The sequence below is a fragment of the Peromyscus eremicus genome, chromosome 5 (genome assembly GCF_949786415.1).
Source record: "Peromyscus eremicus chromosome 5, PerEre_H2_v1, whole genome shotgun sequence".
Lineage (NCBI taxonomy): Eukaryota > Metazoa > Chordata > Mammalia > Rodentia > Cricetidae > Peromyscus > Peromyscus eremicus.
This window is the reverse complement of record NC_081420.1, coordinates 34389160-34414727: the sequence shown is the minus strand read 5'-3', so window position 1 is coordinate 34414727 and position 25568 is coordinate 34389160. Positions and strand designations below refer to the sequence as shown.

The 25568-nt window shown below is 42.0% G+C and overlaps 1 long non-coding RNA gene across 1 annotated transcript in view; it reads right to left on the bottom strand.

Moving 5' to 3' along the window:
- Window positions 1-1705: 1705 nt before the first annotated feature.
- LOC131911255 (uncharacterized) overlaps window positions 1706-25568 on the bottom strand; it is a 150824-nt gene continuing 126961 nt past the window's right edge. The window contains exon 4 of the long non-coding RNA XR_009379312.1: window positions 1706-2588. This is a non-coding gene — a long non-coding RNA (uncharacterized LOC131911255). The remainder of the gene's footprint in view (window positions 2589-25568) is intronic.

The window sequence follows — 25568 nt, the reverse complement described above, 5'->3', positions numbered from 1 at the left end:
AAAGGGAGCCTGAAAAAGTGACAGTATCCAATACAATAGCCAAGTGACTGATAAAACATAATAATGTAAGTTCCAACCAAATGAAAACAATTACCAAGAAATAAAACTTAAAATAACAGGAAAGTGTTTTTCATTTAAATTAGGGGCATATGTGTGCACCTATGTGTGTATCCATTTGTATAAATATGGACTTACCTTGAATGTCAATCCTTGCCTTCCACCTTAAGAGAGGTGCACACTCTCCTCTCCCTCTCTCCCTCCCTCCCTCCCTCTGTCCCTCCCCTGCATATACCAGGCTAACTGGCCTGTGAGGTCCTGGTAGGAACTCTGAGAACGCAGACACTAGCGGAATGAGGCTTGCATTTATACAGGTTCTGGGAATTTGAACACAGACCCTCATGTTTCCATAGCAACTGCTTTTACCCACTGAGTCATCTCCTCAGCCCTAGGAAGCATTTTTTCAAAAGGAGGGACAGGATTACAAGATGGGCTACCTGAAATACTAGTGTTGAGAGAGCACAACTTTCCTGAGAAGCAACATTCTGAGGGATTCAGCGGCCCTCAAAAAGCCAGAAGAATTCTCAAAAACAGAAATATAACTTGGTAAAATAATTATGAATTCAGAAAAAGTATTCCTGCCTAAACAGCATGACTTAAATGTAACACATTAAACCAACACTAACATCACCACGGCACCATAAACAAAGCCCCAAACCCATCTGGAAATGGCAACATGAATTGTAACACAGACATATCAAGAATCAGAATACAACCGCTAGGTTTAATGTTGATTTTTTCCCCCTCATTTTCTGGAGCTGGGGATGAAACCCATAACTTCACATATGGTAAGCACACACACACACACTCTACACTGAGCTACACTAAATATAGTGTTTATTGTATTGTTTAGAAGGCCTAAACAATGTTTTGTGTATGTGTGTATATGTGTACATACACACAGTGTACAGATATCTCTCTCTCTCTCAGAAATAAGTACTAAAAGAAAAGACAGCCAAAATTCTCTCTAGATTATATGACTACAGTTTTTTCTTTTGCTTTTTTATATTTTCCAAGTTTTCTATAATAAGCATAGTTTGCCATATAGCTAAAAGTTACATTTGAGTGGCAGGTGTGACTTAAACCTGCTGTCTCGGCTATTTAGAGGCTGAGGAAGACTTGAGCCTGGGTACTCATGGCCAGTCTAGGAAATATATCAAGATCTTGTCTCTTCATAAAAATTAATAATTACTTATATTTTGATGGTTGACCTAGATTGCCAGCTTGATGAGATCTGGACCAACAAAGAGATAGGCATCAGAGAAGCTCTCTAAGCATTTCCAGAAGCTGAGGAGGGAGGATCCATGCTGAATGTGGGCAGCACCATGCCATGGGCCAGGTCCCAAACTGAAGAAAAAGGAGAAAGTGAGCTAAGCATAGACACCCATCACTCGCTGATTCCTAACTGCAGATGCGATGTGACCACTTGCCTCATTCATAAACCCTTCCAACTAGGAGCCAAAATAAGTCCCTCCCGTCCCCTCCCTCAGTTGCCTCTTGGAAGGCATTTTATTGTAGCAAGATAAAAAGTAACACACACACACACACACACACACATACACACACACAGAGAGAGAGAGAGAGAAAGAGAGAGAGAGAGAGAGAGAGAGAGAGAGAGAGAGAGAGAGAGAGAGAGAGAGAGAGACGGACAGATGGGTGGACAGACACACAGAGAAAGACCGAAAATAATGATTTTAGTTGACAAGCAAAAATAATATTTAGAGATAGCCATTCATGGGAAAATGAAAGCACTCCATGTTCTCAGCTGTCCAGGGATGGAGCCTTTAGTTTTTCAATAGAGCACATCTCCCCTGTATATCCTGAAACTGTGTGTGATACTAAAATTCATGTAGAGGGGACTGGAGATGTGGCTCAGTGGCAGGGAACCTTCCTACAATGTACCCTGGGTTTATTTCTCATTATCCCATGTTTGTGCTTGAATAACTCAAATATACAAGATTGTTCTTTCCACAACAAATTCCTTTCAGGAAGTCTTTCATCATTGTTTTTTTCCAGAGAAAGCAGTTATAAAAAGAGCATGTTTCAATCTTATTTTGAGTCTTAATCTTTCGAAGGAGTCTAAACTGTAGGCTCTGGACAACTATAGACCAGCCAGCTTCCCTCTTCCTCCTCATGCCTGACCCCAGGCTCCATGCGGTTAGTGCCTCCAGCTAGCTGCATCTGGCTGCCTTCTTTGACAATGCACAGGCTTGCCTCTGAAACACCGCCTTCAGACCAAGATGGCAGTGTAGTCTTTGATTTCTCTGCTGCTTTCTTCAACTTGCAGAACAGCATCCTCAGTTCAAAGGCAACTTAAAGGTTTCAGACGCACAGCTCAGTGTCAGATGCGCGTCCAGGATATTTACAAGCACCACAGGAAACAACTGCATGTGTGGTATCACCAAAGAGTAAACCAGTGTGTCAGAAGTCGGTATGAGACTCATTTCAGATGTCACGTGACACTCTCCTCGCTCAGCAAACAGTCCAAGCTGGGACCAGGGCAGGAAGTTGAAGCTGGCAACAGCCCACGACTGCAAAGGGGAAAATAAGTGGTGGTAACTTGAAATGAAAGAGAGAAGCTTGACATTTTTTCTATTACCAAACCAGGCAATTAAAACATTAAATGTGAAATCGGAGGCACTGTAAATTTCCTAATATGGTATAAGTGCTGAGTTTCCAAAATGATGTTTTCTCATCTTTCAACATATCAAAGAACATGCCAAAACCCCAAGGAAACATTTCCATTTAGAAAACAAATAAACCACACACATCCACATTCTATTAATAGTGTTGTCTTGCCCTAAAGACCCTGCATCCTTAGTCAAAATCCCACTGTAGCTTACACAAATCTTAATATTATTGAAAAGTCCCATCCAAAATCAACTGAACATGTGTAGGTACGCTGGGTGGGACTGAGGCAAAAGTAACAGGACCCGTTCTGTGTTTTCCTCACTGGAGACTAAATGCAATGTTTCTCACACCTAAGGACTTTGCAAACATGTTCTCCAGCTGCAGAGGCACTTCTGAAGAGATGAAGGCTGGCAACAGATACTTAGGTACAAGCCAACGGCACAAAATTGGGAGGAACTAGGAGACAGCGTGTAGACTTAGAACAGAAAAGCCAGGAGAAAGTGTCAGATGAGCAAGGCAGATAGAAGGCCTCCACATCCAACCACACTCTCCTGCCTTTGCCACCAGGAAATGGTGTGGGGAAAGCCAGGCCATAACATTCCATGTCCAGAGACAAGAAAACAATTAAATGTGGTACCCTCTTCCCTCAGTTCCAACACCTACACACTGAACCCCTGCACTGGGCAGTGAGTCTGATGCTAGGGGTAAGCATAAGGCTTACAGACAGCATGGATTCTGACCCCCAAGTGCTTCTGTCTGTAATGAGTTACAGAGCAACATTCAAAAGTTAAAAAAAAAAAAAACTACATAGAAGAACAAAAGATCATTTATTCAATCTTTAAAAAGATTAACCATGAAGATGGCCAGGCCAATCCCAAAGCCTGCATGGACAGCCTTATTGTTATAAGCCCTAAACCATGAACTCTGTGATGTTTCCACAAGGGACAAGAGGAGAGAGACCCAGTTTGATCCAGTCACACCCCCACCCACCCAAAGTCCCAGCTTGGACCTTTTGCTGAGCAAGGAACATATCATGTGACATCTGAAATGAGTATCATACTAATTTCTGACACACAGGTTTACTCTTTGGTAACACCATACATGCAAGACACTAACTGGAATATAATTAGAGGGAAAGACAGGGAAGTGTGGCCACAAGCGTCTCTCTTTTAAGCTCAAAGTTCAAATTCTGTCCCAGCTATTCTACATGCTACTTGAACTGATGAAGTGAATTCACTTCTGTTTCCAATGCTTTTCATTAATAAACACTGCATTGCGGGCTCTCTTCTGGCCTCCACACAATTCTGAATGCAATTTATTTAACCCAACAATAAACAATAGCAGTTGGTTCTGCTAATAAGCACGGTTTAATGGGTGGGGAAACTGTGGCACAATTTATAATTCAAGTTTCAGTGGTCTGGCTCCACAGTCTGGGTCTGAAGGTCCAGGATGCCTCATGCCTCATGATCAATGGCTTGCTTTTCAGTGAGATGGACATGAGGCACCCAGTGCAGGGCCTGGCATTTAGCAGGGGCTGAATAATTCATTTCCCCACTCCTACTTCTTCCTGCTCTCTCTCCCCACACTGTGAGAGGCTGGAGGCAAGACTCCACACACACTGAAAGGCAGCTGTGTCAATCTGCGAGGGCTGGGAAGCTGCAAGGCAGGCTGGAAAACGAGCCTGTCTGTGTCCCCTGAGGCCTGGAACAAGAGCTGAAACTTGGGCAGGATGTTCAGCGTCTCCACAGACACGGCCTCCGTTTGTTAGACTCTGCATTCGAGACACAACCAACTCAGACAAAACCGAGAAAGCTAGGAACTACATACACCATCTCCACACGTGCACACAACACATCTAAAACTTAAATCTTTCCGACTGCAGAGGAAAATCATCTACTTTTCCCAGAACCTTCCACTGCCTAGAAATTGGCAAAGCTCCTGTGCCAGGCTGCAGCTTGCTTTCAGACAGTCCAGAGACTGCTGGGAGCTACAAGACAGAGTCTCTTTTGAAAATTATTAAGAACAAATTAGGCTCAGGGGCCCAGGGGAGCCATGTTGTAAAACATGAGAAAATTTTGTTTTCCATCTCTTTGGTTGTATTTCCATGAACTAATGACATTAAAAGGGAAGACGGGGACTATTTTTGTATCTTGGTCGAGGTTGAGAATATCAGTGAGGAAAGTGCAAATGTTATCAATTAAGCAATTTCATTAGTCATGCAAGTGCTGACTTGCACAAAACAGCGGACTCAGTATCGGTGGGTTTTCCCAGTGCACAAATTAGTGTCTATTACTTATAAGAAGTTTTCACACATGACACCAGGTAGGAATGCTGCCTAACACACTGTCATTTGTTCCTTAACTAATAAAAACCCTACTTATTGGGGGGGGCTAAACCAAGAACATTATTTTATTACCTGAAAATATATTACCACAATTGAGTATTCCATCGTCATTTTGACCCCCAAGAACTCACCAACACGGTTTAAAAGTCATTAAGAAGGAAAGCTGAACTACTATCTCAGCCTGCCAAATCCTGCAAAACTCCAGCATCTCTATCCACGTCGGGGGAGGAGAGCAACAGCTCGAAGCTGCTGCCTTTGTGCGCAAGCCTGATTTTTCTGCTGTACAAATGTGTCACTCACACGGCATATTGCAGAGACTCACAAAGAGGCCAGGTGCACATACCATGAATCGAGTTCTTCATATGTTTTCATTGCTTTTTAGCACAATCGAGGGACGTAAGCGAAGGAGCCCTCTTCATAAAATGTTCATTAGCAATGGCAAGTTTCTAGCTGAGAAACAAAAATGGCATCCTCCAACTTGTTCAACCATGCAGTCTCCAAGCGCAAACTCTGCCCATCGCCATCAGATGGGAGCCGCATTCAGGCCTGTGGCTGAGCCCAGAGGACAGAAAGAGGGAAGGCAGGAGGTGGAAGGAAATACAGGTTACATGGAAACAGGACACAAGCAGGCTGGGTGGACCTGGAGAGTTCTCTCCACCTTAGAGAGAACTAAGCAGTTCTCTCTACTCACTTATATAAGCCAAGTCCTCTGGCCGGGGAAACCATTACAATGGGAGAGGTAAGCTGGTAAAGCACACGCCCACCCCGCTCCCAGTCTTCAGAAGATGTGGAGCCTCAGAAAAGAACTTCAAACAAGCTGGAAAAGACAATAGCTTCCACCTCCAGACAGTGAGAAATCACATTAGCCTAGGGACGGAGGCCACCCATGCTCAGTGTAGATAAGTGGGAACATTCTCTGTGTGGCCAATGGAAGACCTGCAGCCCCAGCTGTTCACAGAAGCCCTGGGTGGCCTCTCTTCCAGCAGCTCCAAATGGTTTCAGGGCTAAAGCCACTGCTGCTGGGTGGTACTCTTCAACGCAGAGAATGGAGGGAAGGGCTCGCAGACTGGGGGAGGGGGGCACAATGCCACCCCCAGGCCCAATCTAGGTGTGACCATGCCAGGCCTTTGGGAAATCACACAGGGGTCTCAGGGACGGCTCCACTAAAGCAGCTGAGCCTGCCCACTCACCATCCCACAGGAGTGAAAGCCTGGACCACTCAGATCACAAAGCTGCAGAGACCCCCTTTTCCTAGGCTTCTCAGAGCAAGAGCATAATCATTGCTACTTGGTGAGAGAGAGGCGGGTGGTGGGGGTGTCATCTAAACTCAGTCAGAAGAAAGCACCCTTGCCCACATTACACAAAGCCCCTGTAAGCATTCCCTGGCTCACACTACACAAAGCCCCTGCAAGGACTCCCTGTAAAAGACCAGGGAGACCTGAATTCAAATTACACTAGCATCATAAATTGGTAAAACGATGTGAACTGATCTCTAAGTGAACTTTTAAAAGAATCGTAGCAATGGGGTGACAGGGGCTGGGAGACGCCTATGTAAGTGACAGTATCTGCTCTCCCTCAGGCCTCCATCTTTTGCAAAGAAGTGGCCAAATAAAATGCTCATTTCACTGACTCAACAGACTCTGACATTCAGTGTTTCTTCCATTTGTTTACTTGTGTGATGATTGGGGGTGAGGGGTGGGGGTGGGGTGTTGGGTGTGGTTCTGTTTTTCTGAGACGGGGTTCTTATGCATAGCCCGGACAAGCTTCAAACTCGGGGTGCTCCAGCTTTCTAAGAGCTGAAATCACTGGCACACACCGCCATGTCTGGTACATTTTATACTATCTCTTACACTTCACACTGTTTCAAATGGCATCTTTTAATGGTTTCTTGTCTACCGTTTACACACATGGCATGCTGGACAGATAAGAAAGCTCTGGATTATTAAATATGCACATAAGGCTAAATCTGACATATCTGCATACATTCCTCAGAACGAAGCAACCCTTTTTCTGACTCAACATGCCATATTAGCTACTTTTAAGAAGATACACTTTTCTTTATATGTGCACACATACAAAAGGCATGCTTATAAAATGAGAAGGACTCTGAGGGGGAACAGAGTAGACAGAAAAATTAGTATTACAGGGTCACAGAGATGGCTCACAAGTAATTGCCATCAATCCTGGTGACCTTAATTCAATCCCTGGGACCTGCATGCTGTAAGGAGAGAACTGACTCCCACAAACTGTCCTGTGACTTCCAGGATATGCACATAGATGCATATGAGTGCACATGCACAAAATAAATAAAATGTAACAAAAAAAATCTAAAGAAAAATGAGCAAGGTACCTGCAGTGCTAGGCACAGCAGTAAAAATTCATGCAAAATGGACAGAGGAGTTAAAGTTCAATTGAAGTCATCTGACATCAAGATCTCGGGAATGGAGGTTGAAAGCCTCTGCTTGCCTTGATTTGCTGTGGCACCTTCATCAGGTCGGGCTTTGCCTCTGCTGTGACATCTGCAAAATGGAGATAACACTTCCTGCTACCTACCTCAGAGAGCCACGAGAAGATGAGATAGCGACAGAAAATCCTCAAAGCCCTTTGAGTTTCTCATAAATATGAGACATGCAATGTAATAAAATACCAGCTCTCTCTACGAGAGTCTGAAAGACTTGCAGCTGCAGAAACAGGAAACACATGGCAGCCAGCTAAGCAGCAGGGCATACCCCTGGAGGCACAGCCCTGGCCATCAGGGAGAGGCAGGCGACTCTGTCCCCAGCTCTTAGGGACTATATGGGGAAGAAAACTGGAAAATTCACATCCACTCAGACAAAACAAAACACCCAGGGAAAAAAAAGGAAAGAAAAACAGTCCTGTTTCAACACACTACCAAAAATCCTCAGAGACGAAATTCCTAATGCTTGCTTAACTCTAGATTGTCCAGAAGACAAGTGACGTTACCATGGTAGCTCTTCAGGCTTCTAGAAAAGTCTCTTAGAAAACAAAGTTGGTGATCTGGGGTTAGGGTTATCAGTTACTTTTGTCTCCTTGTGGCAACAAAATCCTGAGGTGAAGCAACCTAAGGAAAAGCAGGTTTATGATGGGCATAGTTGGCTCAGGAGATCCAGTCCAACATTGTGCCCTGGAGGAGGGAGAGAGAGTGAGGCAGTTGGGTATATCCCCTCAGCAGTGTGAGGAATTGGGAGGGTAAGAGGGAAGAGAGAAAAGTAGACAAACAGACCAAAGTGGAGGAGAGGGAGTGCCTGCCTGTCACTCCGGAGACATTCCACCACCACCCACTCCCTCAACAAAGGCTTCTCCTCCTGAAGGTCCCACATCCTCCATCAGTTTGGGCCAAGTCTTTAAACACATGAGCCTGGGGCGGAGAAGCATATTATAGCCAAACCACAACAAAGGGGAACAGTAATAGCCACCCCCACACACAGTGAAAAGACATAAAGTATAGAAGACATTTAATTTAAGTCAATCTATATTGGAAACAAACACTGTGGTTGCTGTACTCAGCTTACCTGTGGGTCTGTGAAGAAATTAGAAGGAAGATGTCAAATATACATAGATCTTAAGATATTCAGAATTATTGAAACCTTGTATTTTGATCAATTAATTAAAAGCCTTATGGATTAGCACGACAGAAAAAAATTTATTAGAAGCTATGTGTCAGGCTAAGATAAAAACATTAAATAATACCAAAGCCCTTGTTCACATTAAACTTGAAGCCTAGCAAAAGCTCTGACAAACTAACATGTTAATACAATCTGGTAGGGTTTTGAGGCAAGCATAAACACAAAGCTGGGGGTGAATAGAGGGAATTAGTCTTTACTCTGCTTAGAAAGGGAGTAGGGCTAAGAAAAACATCAGAACATCTGAAGCTTGCAAAAGAATAGTATTTCACAAAGACACAAAGAAACGGCAATTCCACATGTCATCATATGTGTAGTTTTAGTAAAGACCCAGTTAAATGAAACAATGGAGCCAATTGGGGAGGCTTTCATTGCAATGTCCTTGTATGAAATGGAATACCACATGATGAGATTTTTGAAAGGAGAACTGAAACACACACACACACACAAATACATGCATGGCATGTGCACACACATGTCACATGTGCACACACCAAATGTAATCTAAAAAGAAGTCACTGGTAAGACTGGGCCAATTACTTAGCTTACAACACTAGGGTTCACCCTCTTTTTTTTTTTTTTTTTTTTTTTTTTGGTTTTTCGAGACAGGGTTTCTCTGTGTAGTTTTGCGCCTTTCCTGAAACTCACTTGGTAGTCCAGGCTGGCCTCGAACTCACAGAGATCCACCTGGCTCTGTCTCCCGAGTGCTGGGATTAAAGGCGTGCGCCACCACCGCCCAGCTTGGTTCACCCTCTTAAGGGACCTTTTCTGCTACTCCTAGATGCTCTACCCCTGGCCATTTGCTGAATTGTGATTAAGCATGTCATGCTCTTGGCTTCTCTGGATCCATTCCCACCTCATCTCTGACGAGAGAAGGGCCTTCGCAATGGGGTCCCTTCCAAACCGACATTTGTCTCGGGCCAGAGGCCACGGTTACCTCCCCTCATCCTGCCACCTCTGCCAGTTCTTTTTTTCCACGTACTCAGAGATCAAAAGACAACACACAAAAGTCCATTCTCTCGTCTACCATGTTGGCCCTAACTCAGGCAGGCAGACTGGGCAGCAAACACTTTTATCAGAGTATCCATCTCTCCAGACCTGGAATGTGACTTTTGGGTGAAGACTTTATGTGTGATTTATGTGTGGATATGATTTATGGAGCCATCTTGAGATGGGGAGGTAGTTCTGGATTACCCCATGAGGATGCTTTTTAATAGGGGGCAGCAGATGAACAAAGTGAACACAGGCAATATGACCAAGGAGGAGGGAGCATTTGACATGATTTAGCTGCAAGCTAAGCATTGCCAGCTTCCAATGGGGTCTGGAAGAGACAAGGAAAGAACTCTTGTCTAGGACACCTGGCAGTGAGGACCTCAGTGTCATAAGCATGGTCTTGTGTCAAATTTGCATTGACTTGTTGGATAGCTCAAAAAATAATCATGAAAATGATGAAAGAGGCCTCTTCTAAGCGACCTTGGGGGCCACCATCAACAATCACCAGTCTCAATCAGATGGAAAATACACCAAGTGTCAACAAGTTGAAGCTTAAGCTGAGGCCACACTGAGTAGCTAACCGATTCTGAGGAACAGGAATTCAAGTGAAAATGGAGAGGTTAACACAAGATGTACGGAAAAGCACCCAACTTGGACCACAGTATGAGAGCACAGAAAAGACCTCAGTCTGAATAGCGTTGGGGACAAAAGAGATGCACAGAAGCTAAAAGGTCATAATAGACCCCCAAGATGACTGGTGCAGACTAATCACTTTATTTAGAGTGCTCATTGGCTAGGAGAAGAGGTGATGAGGGACATGGGAAATACATGAATCCACCTCCACAGAGTCAGCTCAAGAGCTTCATCAGGGCTAGATCATTAAGTTAGAGACACTAATGGACACAGGAATGGGAATACTCAAGAAACAAGTCAGATGGGACAATAAATGCTAAGAAAGACTGCCATATGCTTTTAGATAACCACTGAACAAAGTTGGTAAGACCCATTTCCCAAGGGTGGAAACAGTAAGGGGTACCAATCACGGGAGACTAGACAGGCCAACTGAGATGAACAAGCCAGTGAAGGGGACAGGATGAGGGACAAATGTACAAAGGGAAACAGGAAAGCATTTGGAGGTCACAACAAATTACGAAGAGGGAATGTACAACTGATTGGATCTGAGGCAGGAGATACCTGATGTCAACAGTCTTTGAAATACCAAGTACCAATGAAAAGGGGAACAGGAGAACAGACAGCAGGAGTCTGTCTCTCACTGTGCTGACTTCAGTGCGGAGACAGGAGTGACAGCGGCAGTATGTTGGCATCTGAAATTCTGCAGTGTCCTAAGTGTTTGAAGGTTGAACAACTCCTCTGCCGTGTATTCTCTCATCATCTTCCCTCTGATACATCACGCTGAAACATTTACTATCATCTCCTGAATGTTTAATAGCCTCAAAACACAATGTTTAAGCTACACTTAAATTACATGTAACCACCCACACCTAAGAAAAACTGTAAAAAGAAATTTCTAAGCCGGGCAGCAGTGGCGCATGCCTTTAATCCCAGCACTCGGAAGGCAGAGCCAGGCGGATCTCTGTGAGTTCAAGGCCAGCTTGGTCTGCAGAGCGAGATCCAGGACAGGCACCAAAACTACACAGAGAAACCCTGTCTTGAAAAACCAAAAAAAAGAAAGAAAGAAAGAAAGAAAGAAAGAAAGAAAGAAAGAAAGAAAGAAAGAAAGAAAGAAGAAAGAAAGAAAGAAAGAAATTTCTACGATAGAATCTCAGTTGGTAGAATGCTTGCCCAACATGCACAAAGATCTGGGTTTGAACATCAGCACTGCATAAACTATACATGGATAGATAAGCCTGCTATCACAGCATTTGGGAGGTGAAGGGAGGAGGTCAGAAGTTCACAGTCATTTTCAGCTAGCAAGCTAAAGATCAGCCTGGGAGCATGAGAACTTATCTCAAAGAAACAAATAAAAGGTGTATTTTAGAAAAGAAAAAGAAAAGGAAGAAACCTTTCAGTGGGGGGAGTGCATTTTTTTCTTTGAGAATTTTTTTATTCTTCAGTTAGGTTTGAGGACATCAGATGGGTGGGACAATGGACAAGTAACAAGGTGTTTACTGGTGACCCCAGGAAATGAATTTGATAGTGCCGAGAGCATTACAAGTTGTGGAATCTACAAAGGACACCAAGTTAGATGTGACTTGGGAAGCAAGCACAGGTCCCTAAAGGAGAAAATAAAAGCAGTGTGTTCATGAGCCTGGATCACTTGGATCCAGGAGTCAGAGAAAAGATTAATAAAGATACATTTATCAGAGAAAGAGGATGTGCTAATCATCCTTGTTCATTCTAATCACCATGTGCTAATCATCATTCACACCCCATGACAGCCAATCTTGTCAATCATGTCAACTTGACTGGATTTAGAATTATCCTGGACTTGCCTAGGATGGCATTTCTAGAGAATTTAACTGAGCAGAGCTAATGTAACTTGGCCTCAGCTTTGCAGGGGATGCTTTGCCTGGATTATGCCCTTGGGGAGTTATAAAACACACAGGTGAGAGTTCAATAGTCATACAAGGTAAGAAAGGAGAGCTGGAGAGCACAGTGTTGAGTCTTTCACCAGAAATGATGTAGATGAGAGGGAGATGCTTGAGAATAGGTAGGAGATACCTCAGTGCAAATATGAAGGCAATTCCAAAGAATTAGAACAAAATAAAGAAGAATGGGGTGTGGTGGAAGGAAAGAGAAAAGGGGGGGGAAGCAGGAAAGAAAAGGTGAAGGACAGGAAGGAAGGGAAAGAGGAAAGGGAAGGCAAAGGGGAAATGGAAAACGGAAAGAGAGGAAGGGAAGAAACGAAATAAGAAAGGTTAATTTGGGAAACAAATCTCCCAAAACCCTTTCAACATGAGGCCAGGATGGCATAATCCAGGCAGAAGCATCCTCTGCAAGACTGAGGCCAAGTGTGAGCAGTTAGACTAAGGGTGAGTTAGAAGCCATTACTGCAGACAAAGTAGAAAGAGTAAGCTGGTACACCTGGAGAACTCATTTAGAGGAAGAATTCAGGGGCTAGGGGCTGGAGGTTTGGGGATTTCTTAAGCATTTATCATAGCTTTCGATTTGAGTGGCACACCATCAGGGAATTTTCTACACTGAAGAACGTGGACCTACTTCAGAAATGAGATTAGACTTCTACTGGGATAGTAGTTCTTAACATATTCCAAAGACAAATAGCCAGCTAGCAAAGGCCATCTATAAATGTCCAACTGTCAACTTCAAGGTGACTCATGGCAGTAAATAGTTCTGTAGTATCTAACTATGTACATGAATTATGGTTAAGTAACAAGCTGGTTTTAATGACTTAACATTATGTCCAAAAAAAAAGGCCTCAATGGGTCTATAAGATCTGAAGTTTTTAGCCTTCTCACTGACAATCATAATGACCGGGACAGCATCCATGCTCAGAGCAGACCAGAAGCCTACACACTACAAGTCTGTATGTCAAAGAGCCCTACAGGGTTTCTGAAATGAGGAAAGCAAACCAAGTAATCTCCTTGGTGGCCTTCAAGCTCCTAGTAGAAAATATGAAGCCAGAAGGCATCTCTAAGACCACACAGACTGGAATTTTGGCAATAATTAATGATAAATGACATGGATTCTGCAAACATCTCCAAACACCTAACAATTGGGTCTTATATGCCAACTGAAGATGTCTCAACGACTATATTAGAAACAAAAGATTACAATGTCCTCCTGAGTGTTTCCTATACTACTCTCCAGGTAACAGATCAGAATCACAGAGGGAACATGAAACCACTTTTTAAAGAAATGCAACCTGAAAGTAATGGTTTAATGCTTTTCACAAACTAATTTGGTAATAAAAACTTTAATATTTAATACTTTTAGTTTGATATACATTAAATACCCAGTCCTGTTTTAAGCTCTTAAGTATTTACACACACACACACACACACACACACACACACACACACACACAGTGTATCAGTCAGTATCATCACCAATTTTATTTTACAAAAAGATAAAGCAAGGCTAGGTTAAGTCATCCAAAGCTACATTCATAGAACATGGCAGCGCCAGGATCTGGATCCAAGGAGCATGACTGCAGTGTCTTACACTCAATCTACTGCTATCCATATTGGTTCTCAAACACATGTTCCAACACACCACTTATTTTTCAAAAAGTAAACTATTGTTAAACACAGTAAACATTGTCTATGACATAAGTGATTTTTGATTATTTTGAAAATCTCCAAGAGGACCAGACACAAACAAACCCAAAGAGAATAGCTACACACATGACTTTCTGAGGATAGCTTAAAGAGAGATCCCATTTGGATAGAAAGAAACCTTGACCATGTAGGGTGACCAAGGAAACAGAATGAGCGTACTAAAAATAAATAAATAAATGAAAAGGCTGGGGAAGGCCAAATAACTTAGTTTTTATATGATCCTCCTGAAACTCATGATTATCTACTTAACATATGGACTAAATGCACAATAACTTCTATGAATTTGGGATTTAAATTGGAGTTTACCATCCTAATTTTGTCTCCCATTTCCCCTAATTTTGTTCTAAATGTAAGTTTCAAGGAATTACAGAAGAAATCTGGCAATGGACTTGGGCAAGTATGACATCATTTAAAAAAACCTTTTAATGTTTTACAGTTTACAGGGTTAACAACTGAGCAGGACTCTTGAGGGCTGTTCCCTCCATTGGCACAGCACCTTGCAGCAATATGAGAGCTAAGCAGTAGGCAGGAAGCTTCTGTGATTGCTCCATGTCCTATGACCAATGTGCGGGACGTCTTCAGCACTAGGGTCTTACTTTCAAGTTTAGGTGGACAACTAGTAGCAAAGGCAACAGGGTGTACTGTGTGGTGTTTTCTCTGGGACACCTATGACCAACAACTCAATGGGAAACATCCCACGATGGCATTGAGCTTCTTATAGCAACCTATGGCTTCAGAGATTATCATAACCACCTAGATAAGGTAATTTAGACTCTTTATATGAGTATAAATATTACAAATGGCTTTTCAAACATCCTTAGAGTTGCTTACTTTTCCCTCAGCCTCCTCCTTTGTCATCCCTCCCCCACTTGAATGGCTTGGCATGGAAAGATATGTTCATGGGTGTAATAGTGGCATACATATTATGGGGTAACCAATCACCTTCTGGTTTGAATTTCAGACCTGTTGAGGGATATTTGATCACACTGTGAAGCCCAAGTTTGGGTTAATTAAATAAAACCTTGGGTCAGGAGGTAGAGCCGGCAACTAGTTGATGGGAAGTAGCCACAGAGAGTTAGAGGGAGTCCAGAAAATGGATAGACAAATGTACAGGAAGTAGTAGGGAGGGACTTTGTGTTTGGTGGTCTTTTTTGGTTTGGGACAGAGGAAGAGATTCTGCTCTTGCTGGGTCACTAGCTAAGGAGGAAAGTCAACTGGTTTCCTTCTCGGCCTCTCTGAGCTAGCAGGTTTTCACCCCAGTATCTGACTCCTGAGTCTTTACTGGTAAAATAGAACAATAGAGACTTAGTTAAAAACTCATTTGGCTGCAGAGGCAGAGGTGGTTACAGCAGGATGCACAAGCCACATCTGGACTTGGACTGAGCAGCAGGGCACTGATTGTGGAGCCAAAGTCAATACGGAAACAGCAGAGGATTCAGGTGCAGCCACTGTACTAACAATATAAAACAAAGGCCTATTCCATATCAGAAATCACATACCTAATACTGCAAATCGATCCAAGAACTCATGGTTGGGAAGCTCACAAGCTGCAGGGATAAACCTATTATTTTTGTTTTGTAAGATGGATATGGCATCAGGCTACTCTTTACACCTGTATTTCTCTCGCTAACTATGGTAAGTACAGCTCTAAGACCTCATCAGAGAAGTTTCTTTTTGTAGTAGATAATTGACGCAGCAACTTACAAGTGGTGAAAGTGAATAAGCAACTGTGAAATGATCAGCCACAAATGGGACATGTATATCACATATCACCTCCCAAGGTTCAGGGACCATCAAGAAAGAAGTGGCAGATTTTAGGAGGCAGAGGTTAGGAAGAACCTGAGCAAAACACTGTCTTCTGGAGATGGAAGTACCTCTGTACCTATGAACTAAAAGTAGCTGTGGTTACCCCCATAAGATCAAGTCAGACAACATTTTGACATGGAGTGGGGAGGGGATCATGAGCCCTTACACCTACCTATGGAACTGTGGACAGCTGATACCTTCTGGAGGTGCGAGAGTCAGTTTTCTTTAAGGGTAGGTTGACCATGTTCCAGTGGACGACCCCACACCCATAAGTATATGGACAGCTCAAATTGGAGTTGGTTGGTTATTAAACTCAAAACAAAAGAGGACAGAAGTATGGGCACAATAGGAAGGTAAGGGTGGATCTGGGGGAAATCAATGGGAAAATTTGGGTAAATAAGATTTTTAAATTGTATGAAATTATCAAAGAATTAATAGAAATATTTTTTTAAAAATCAATGCAGGTATATATTACAAATTCTTAAAACATAGTTGATCCCTCCCCCAAAATAAATTTTAACCAATATTTTTAAGGTTTTAACCTGTATTTGTAAATAATGAATTAGAAGTAAAGGAATTTATAACTAACAATCAATTCATTGACTTACTGATTCTCCTAGAATTTCTTGAGATCTGTTTTTCTGTCAGCTAATTTTAACTAGGACATATTCCTTTGACTCACACTTCAAGATCTAGAGAAGGAAGTGATCTTAAATGTCGACATGGAAAAGCAGCAAAGGCAATTAAGCGTCTACTGAAACAGCCCTGTTTTCCACCCAATTTCTTTCAAGTGTGGTAAGAGGAAGAAGTAATTTTTAGGTTCAAATGCCCATGGTCCTTTGATGATCCAAAGGTAGACCACATAAAATAGAAGTATTAGGCATGCCACATGGTTCTACCCAAACAAACTGTCAGATGGACTTTCAGAGGCAGAATAATAGAAATAAAATTCAAAGCCTTGTCCACATCTTCCAGTGTGGTAGGACCCTGACTCACCCCACCATGTTCTTATGGGCTACAGCAGGTCCCAGTGAACCCTTCCTTCAGCACTATGGCATGATTAAGAATGTGGCAGGAAAGGTGAGTGGTTATGAAATGCTCTCTACCTTGCCACATACCACTGATAGTAACATTCTCCAAAGAATCACTGATAAGATACACAACGCAGGTATAAATGTGATAAAGTCTAAATAAAGAAAAGAAAGGAATAGAGGGTAATAAGTAGGTAATGAAGAAGGGTATCAAAAGGAGTCAAAAGAACACAAGCCATGAAAGATGATAGAAATCTTTCTTCTTCTAATTTCAACTCATAGTTGTAAGTTGGTGTTTTCCTCCTGCTGCTCCTCCTCTTCCTGTTCCCCTTCCTCCTCTTCCTGTTTCCCTCCTCTCCCTGTTCCTCCTCCTCCTCTTCCTGTTCCCTCTCCTCCTCCCTGTAGTAGCTCTGTGAATTCAACTATCTTTATAATGAAATAACTGGAACCATGTCTGTATTCCAAAATTTTCCAGCATGTATTAGTCCTTTGAGGCAATTATCATGAAAGTTAGGTTTGCTTTGTAATGCTATTGCCATTGTCAATACAAATTAGTGGCCACTGAATACACTTGTCACAGTGACCTATATAGAAAAGATGATTGAAAAAAATATTTTTGTTCTGGGGATGGTATTGTAGCCTCTATTTTTCCCTTTTATCTTCTGTTGCAACTATATCAAATCATCCTATTATAGTGTTATTTAACATGTAAAATGTATTGCTATACATAAAGTACGTTTTAACAAGTTGAGCAATATACAAATATATTATAGTTGATCAACATGACCAACAAGAAAAAACCTTCAACCTCAATATCAATGAATAAAAAACAGAGGCCAACAGCTCTGGTTAGTTTTTGTTTGTTTTTGTTTTTTTAGTTAGTGCTTATCAACAACTTGGAGGTGACATGAACATTTTAGACTGTATTTTAAGGCTGCAGACCTAGACCTGTGGGGATACAAAGCTGGAGGGAGACAAAGTAAAGGAAAACATCCCTCAAGCCATACTTTCCTCCTCTTGCTGCCTTCTTCCAAAATGTTGCTTCCTGCCTCCCCCTACACAGCACAGTGTGAGCCTACACTCTCCAATCCCCAGTGCAGAGAAAGCTAGCAACCGGGAGCTGTTCATGTGTATTCTGGGATGGAAAAATTCCATGATACATGATAGAGATGACAGGAACTAGCACCATGAATGTGGTACACATACAAGCAAGCAAAGCTCCCACACAAACATCAGAAATAACTGTATTTAAATTAAAAACAGTAACAAAGAAAACAAGGATCTAACAGTCTTAGCTGAGAATGTGGCTCAGTGGGCAGAATGCTTGACCATCAAGCCCTGAGCTTTGATCCAAAGCACAGCAAAAAAAAAAAAAAAAAAAAAAAATGGGGCATGTTGGTCAACGCCTGTAATCCCAGCACTCTGGAAAGAGAGGCTGGAGGATCAAAAGTTCAAGGTCATCTTTAGTTAAACAGTGACTTCAAGGCCAGTCTGGTCTACAAGAAACTCTGTCTCAAGGAATGAAAAAAAAATTAGCAACCTCACTCCAAATTATGCTTAATGATATTAAAAAACAGACATTCACCATTCAGTTTCTTGTACACTGTGGATTTTTATATCATAGTATTCCTTATCCAGAAAATCTTGCCTCTAGTCAAGCTCACCTTGTCTGTTTAAATAACATGCATTCCATCATTTCCTGTACTTCTCTCATTCTTGAATGTCTACCCTTAACCATTTTATTCAGTTTCATCCCTCAGCATTAAAATAAAACCCCACCTTCCTGTGAAACATTCACATAAATCATCTTTTCTTTCTCTTGAATATGCACTCCACATAAAACCATGGTAGCAAGGGTGCAGGGAGGGTCACAGGACCCCACCCACAGTTCCAATCTGAAATCCATTCCCTTCTGTCTCCATCCCCATGTGCAAGGAATGCTGGGAGGTGCTGCAGTATATTGGAAGTGTGAGGCTGCCTGAAGATAGGACTCTCTCTGTCTATGATGGGATGAAATTTTGTGGTGATGCATCTGTTTGCAGGTCATCCTCATTCTTGGGAGAAACCTCTTCCCTATGCGTGGTGTAAGTACAAAAAAAAAAAAAAAAGGCAAATAAAACATCTTGAGCAGGGACTCACCCACTGCCTGCCTGTCTGTTAAGTAACAACTTCTTTAAACTATGGGCTGTGACCTCAGATGGGATCACATAATTAATGTGAGGGTCATGAAAAGTCTGGGAACAGTAAGTTTTCTGAACATGTAACAACAAGAAATGAACTCAGAATCATACATGGCCAATCCAAGTTTTTTTTAGTAATATGGTGCATCGCATGGCTTCACCACAGTCTCAGCTCTGAATATACAAAGGTCCACTCTGCATTCTGCACACCACACACAAAAGCTACTTGAAACACCTCAGCCCAGATTCCAAAGAGTTGCAAGTTATGAATTGCAGTGTTTTTTACTGTACATACAAAGTTTCCTACTCTTATAGGAACAAAATGGTTTAATTTTTTGTTTTGAAAAAAAGATTTTCAATATCTTCCTACGATCATTTCTCAGCATATAAAGCACATGCCAAATTAGTACCTCTTCGGGTTTGACAAGGCTAGAATGCTTGATTTTAAAGATTGTTGTTTGAGAGTTAGGAGTAATAGCTGATTTAAGAGTGCATACTGCTCTCCCAGAGGACTCAAGTTCAATTCCTAGTACACACATCAGGCAGCTCACAACTGCCTATAACTCCAGCTCCAGGGCAAAAATGCCTTTAATATCAAAGTGCACTGAACTCACCTGCACAGCCACACACATATACACAGAATTAAACACAAAGTAAGCCTTTTTTAAAAATTGGTGTTTGAGTGACTAACTTGAGTTCCATGACTTCTGAATTTGTATAATGGAATTTCCAACAATTTGTGAAAATTAGCATTACATATTTATGTGGGAAGCATTTGGCATTGATAAATACAAAATTAAGTATCAATCAACTCAGGAAAACGTTGAAGATGCTCACCACACAGGATCAAATTCTCAGCCAAAATTTAATTCTTTTTTAAATATTTATTATTATTATTATTATTATTATTATTATTATTATGACGATGATGATGATGATAATGATGTGTATGGGTGTTTTGTCTGCATATATGTCTATGTACCACATGTGTGTCCTCAGAGGACAGAAAACAGCGGAACTGAAGTCATAGATGGTTGCGAGTCACCACATGGGTGCTGGGAATTGAACACAGGTCCTCAAGAAGAGCATTAAGTGCTATTACTTGAGCATTGATCCATCTCTCCAGCCCCAAGATTTAAGTTTTTATATAAAACTAAACAAACATAGCCATCTCATTAGATGAAAATTGCATTTATCTTTAATAAGTGGTAAAGTTGTATATACGACAAAGAATTGTTTGAAGATAAATTTCTTTGTGATCTATCATCAGTGTATGTTTCATTTGTGCATTAGTAGCACTGACCACAGGTCAAGGCAGACCCTTCCAATGTACATCTATTATATATTCCTATATACATGGGGGTCACATAGGAATCTCTCACACAGAAAAACACAGCAAAAAAACATTAAGAAGCCCTGACTGAAGTCTATAAATCTGTTCCCCTAACTAAGAGTGAACCGAGCGAGGGCTTGGCTGAGAACATTCTCCAATGACTTAGCTTGGGTACAGTATCTAAAACAGCATTTTGCTCCAGCATAACAGATACTCCACATGTATATGTAGATGAATTAGAAGGTCTGTGTTGTAGCTACTCAAAGGCTGTGGGAAGGCCTCCCTTGATTTTTCAGTGTGAAATTAGAAGCTGACAATTACAGTGACTGGAGAACTGGCCACACTTTGATTGTCTTGAAAAATCATCAGACCTGCTTTGGAATCTAATGATCATGATTAACTCAGATCTCTAAATTGAACCTTCAAATGGATCCCTTGATAATAAGGACACATAGATGAATGGAGTAGGTGACATGCTCAGTCCGTTCAAAGAAACAGGCGTCCTGTATTTCCATGCTGTGCAATCACAGAGTTCAAGCCTACTGTAGGCCGACCACTGCAGTCAGAGGTGTTTTTGTGAGTACAGGCACAAGACTCATTTTATTCACCCTCCAGCATATTCATATGGTTCCTGTCCTTTAAGAAGCATCCAGTGGAGCTGGAGAGATGGCTCAGCAGTTAATAGTACTGACTGCTCTTCTCGAGGACCTGGGTTCAATTCCCAGCACTCACATGGCAGCTGTCTGTAACTCCAGTTCCAGGGGACCCAACACCCTCACACAGACATATATGCAGGCAAAAAAACTAATGGTCAAAAAAATATAAAAAAGAAAAAAAAAAGCATCCAAATAACACTTCCCTAGCAAATCATGGCAGCCACTGTATGGACTAGCTCCCTATGGAAGAAACAAGTTCAGACCTAGCAGCATTCAATACTGGTGAAAAATCATAGTGTCTGCAAATATATACATCTAAACAGAATTCTAGGCCTGAAAGTAAATAGACTATATACCTAGATAGAATATGAAACAATTTACCAATATGATATCTAACAAATGGCTTAGATATGATACCTGAATAGAATGCATTATAAAATTACCAGAATGACATAAAAAAAAAAGGATACTCAGAATTGAGACTATTGTGTGATACACATTGCAGTGTTCTTAGTAGATGGCTCACATGCCAAAGACTAGATATTCCACAGGAAAAACACAATCAACGTGCATCTACTGTACAATGGCCAAGACCGTGTAAAAGCAGTTTACCACATGATCCTATAACTAGAATTATCATTTAGTGGCACAGATGCAGGAGCATTCAAATTAGTTCTTGCCAGACACTTGAAGAAACTGATGAAAACTCTTGAACAAGTTTCCTAGGTTCAAATGCTGGCTCTGCTTCTTATGAGAAGTGTGCCTTCTTCTAGCCAATGTCTTCTCCAGAGCTCACTAAGTTTCCTCATTTGACAGGTGGGGATAAAGTAATAGCTATTCCACTGGGACGGTGGAAAGTTGGCACATAATACCCAGGAAGTTCTTTCAGGACTGTAGGGAGAGCAGGGAGCCCTGGGTCCTTATTAGTGCTGTTGTATCTCTGTGATCTAAGTGAAAGGTTTATCCCGAATCCTGCGGCTGCAATACCAAATGACCACAACCTCCGCTGCTCGCTCTCTCTAACGCTGCTTTGTGGCACTGCATGGATTTCCCATTGAAAAGGGAACTGGGAAGGCTTGACGGGTGAGTCCATTTGAAGTAAATACTAGCAGGCACTGGCTCCCATCTGTCTCCTGCAGGGAAATGAAATGACGGCTCTAGACAAGCAATAACGATTGCTGGGAAATCCAGGAGACAATCTAATTTTTGATTTTCAGATTGACATACCTGTGGAGTCATGGGCAGGTGCAACATTGTCACTTCCTTGCATAGGTTCTCCAGATTTTAATCTACGTGTACTTTAACACTGTCCTACAGAGGTCACTCTACCAAGAATCACTTGAACATGAAACACATTATGTCTTTCTCTACTTCCCAAGTCCAAAAAGAAAGAAGGAACATGGGATAAAACCAAGTTCATGCTGTACAAAAAAAAAAAAAAAAAAAAAAAAAAGGAAAACACTTTCTTATTACACATGTTAAAAAACCTCTCTTAAAATAATATATTCAAAAAGTTATTTCATTGTCAAATAAATGTAAATTAATTCAACAGAAGGTGTCATGTAAGGAAAGGTCTGAAACTCAGTCCTGCTTTCTGCCATCCCTTCTTGTGTGTTCTTTGTCCTAGTCTCTTTCTCGATCTTTGTGATTCATACTCAAGCATACTTTATGATTCTTCCCTTTCTTGCGCTTTTTTGTGCCTCTTCTGAAATATCCCTTTTTTCATCATTTTCACTCGGCAGAGTTAATCTGGTGGTAGTTAATTCCACACATTCAAGATCGGTGCCGTTAATCACTTAGTGGACAATAACAAGCCACCCCGCCCTCACGTGCCTGCCTCGCTCCTTGGGAAGGGTGGAGATTTTGCTGACTGATGATCATGTAAAATGGAAGTGACAGAGTGCGAACTGCCAACGGAATCCAGCTTCCAGTCCGTGTGCTCACGTCACCGCTGTCCAAGGGAGCCTTGGCCCTTCCTCGGTGAAGACACCGGCCCACGTTCCCATTGTGTGTTCTCCTGCCACAGCAGTGGGGGAAAAATGGGTGTGTATAAATAGTTTCATAGTACATCACATTCTGAAGGGGCTCTTACTATCTGCACAACATGTAAAATACATGCTCCCATATATGTAATAATATGTGCATGCACACAGTCACATATAGAAACACAAGCAACTTTATATTCAATAAGATTTAGTGTGGATTCTATTATTTTATACAGAAAATGAGATTCTTGAATTTTATTTCGGTCTGATAATACTAACTATCATGAAAATGGCTGAATTGTACAGGGAAGGTTTTGCTTAGCATATTGAAATGTGTTTCCTTGCATATTATCATTGTTTTTTTTCTACACAAGGATAACCACCAATATGTCAACTTTTCAATCTATGTTTATTTTTAAAGGCCTTAGCACTTTTGTCTTCCATTAAACTAAAAGAGATCTTCAGGGCATTTAGTTTAAGTTCTTTTCCCGTATATATGTGTTGACCATACAAGAAACTTGGGGACATTAGTCCCTTAATATGAATTTGACACAAAGCTAGCAGGCAAGATGGTTAAATTGGCAAAGGCCCTTGTTGCCAAGCTTGATAGATCCCCAGTACCCACACTGTGGAAGAGAAGTAACACCCACAAGGTGTCCATGATCTCCACATGGGCCTGTGCTGCACTGCCCGCACACACACACACACACACACACACACACACACACACACACACACACATGGGCCTGTGCTGCACTGCCCGCACACACACACACACACACACACACACACACACACACACACACACACACACAGCACTACCTTGCCATTTAAGCACATGAATTTGGCATTAGTCTGGGGTACTCATATTTGTATCTGTGGAGTGAAGGATCACTCTCTGTCTACTTGTCTAGCTTCCGTAGGTACTAACCCCCATTCACTCCGCTTGCTAGCACAAGCCCACGGGTGGCCTGTGGACTCTCCATTGGCTGAATGAATGGAACTGATCCCACTTCATCTTGCCTTGTCCAGGTCATTGACCCCAATTTTTGTAATGAATCACTTTATAAATGCATTTGTTTTAAAGTTTTAATGCAGAGAAAAGACATTAAATCTTTCTGGATGGTTCTTCCACTGGTTCATAACCTACTCTAAGAGCAAGCTGTATAGGCCACTTTACGAAGTGGATTAAGTTTGAAGTAGGCTAAGGGTGGCACTTCTGAAATCACTTTCTGGTTCCCCTTTGTTTATCCCAGCCATCTACAGGAACCTGTATCTTGATCCTTAAGCACCCGATTCTTTCATCTTGGTCTCCTTCTATCCATCCCTCCTCCAGGACCTCCCATTACAGCCTTCACTGTGACTGGGCATTCTATGCCACAACCAGACCACCACAGTTTAGTTTATTTCCTAAACTCTAACAATCTACTAAGGTTTACTCATTACTATGGTTTACATACTGACTGGCTGTGTTCCCCAAGGGTCTGTGTGTCAAGAGCATGTGTAAGGAAGGGGTGACAATACCTTAATATGTGGGGTCAAGTGGGAGGCCACTAGAGCAGAGTCTGTCTGTCACTCTCTGACTTCTGTCTCTCCAAGAAATCTCTCTTGCATGTCACCATGACACCATCCGTCACGAGGCCCTCACTTGAGCCAATGTTATGCCTTTGAACTTCTCAGAACTGTGAACTAAATAAACTTCGTGATGCAACTTAACAATACTACCTGAGTGGGACAGGTGAGTATAGCATGGACTCGGGGCCAGGCTTCTTCGATAACTAGGCCAGCTCGTACACATATCAGAAAATGATGATGCCTAGAATACTTTTTCTGGCTTGATTAAGAGACTCATTCAGCCAGGTGGTGGTGGTGGTGGCGGCGGCGGCGGCGGCGGCGGCGGCAGCGGCGGTGGTGGCGCACGCCTTTAATCCCAGCACTCAGGAGGCAGAGGCAGGTGGATCTCTGTGAATTCCAGGCCAGCATGGTCTACAAAGTGAGTTCCAGGAAAGGTACAAAGCTACACAGAGAAACCCTGTCTCAAAAAACCAAAAAAAAAAAAAAAAAAAAAAAAAAAGACACTCATTCACAAGCCAATCATTTAGGCAGAAACAAAGACTATGACATGGAGTTAAGCAGACATGTGAACAAACACAGGGGCTGAAATCTCATGGTATGGACATTATTATGAAATTACCATTGCAACAATTAAGAATGTGTTTGAAAACAAGAAGCTAACATGTTCTAGTAGACAAGTGATTTTATGTTCTACAGTGAGAACTGCCAGTGCCCAGGCCGTGCTCTAAACACATGCTTCCATCCCCTTCTGTCAGCCCGCTACCACCAGCAGAAACCATACAGTATACCCTTCCCCCCATGGATTCACATCTTTTCCACGAACATTCAACAGCTACTCCTGGGCAAACCCACAGAATCTTTTATCCAACAAGCAAGTTTCTAATTATAAAATCCCAGGTACTATGGGGAAAGAGAAAAGGGGAGACAGAAAGAGAGGCAGGAGAAGCCAGGCAATTTGACAGGGCAGGGGGAGGAGGGGCGTGAGGTAAACCTCAGAAGGAGAGTTTAAATGAGGTTTCTTTAGAGGCAGAGTTTTCTGAGAGATTGCCTAATTCCAACTGCTCAGTGAGTAAC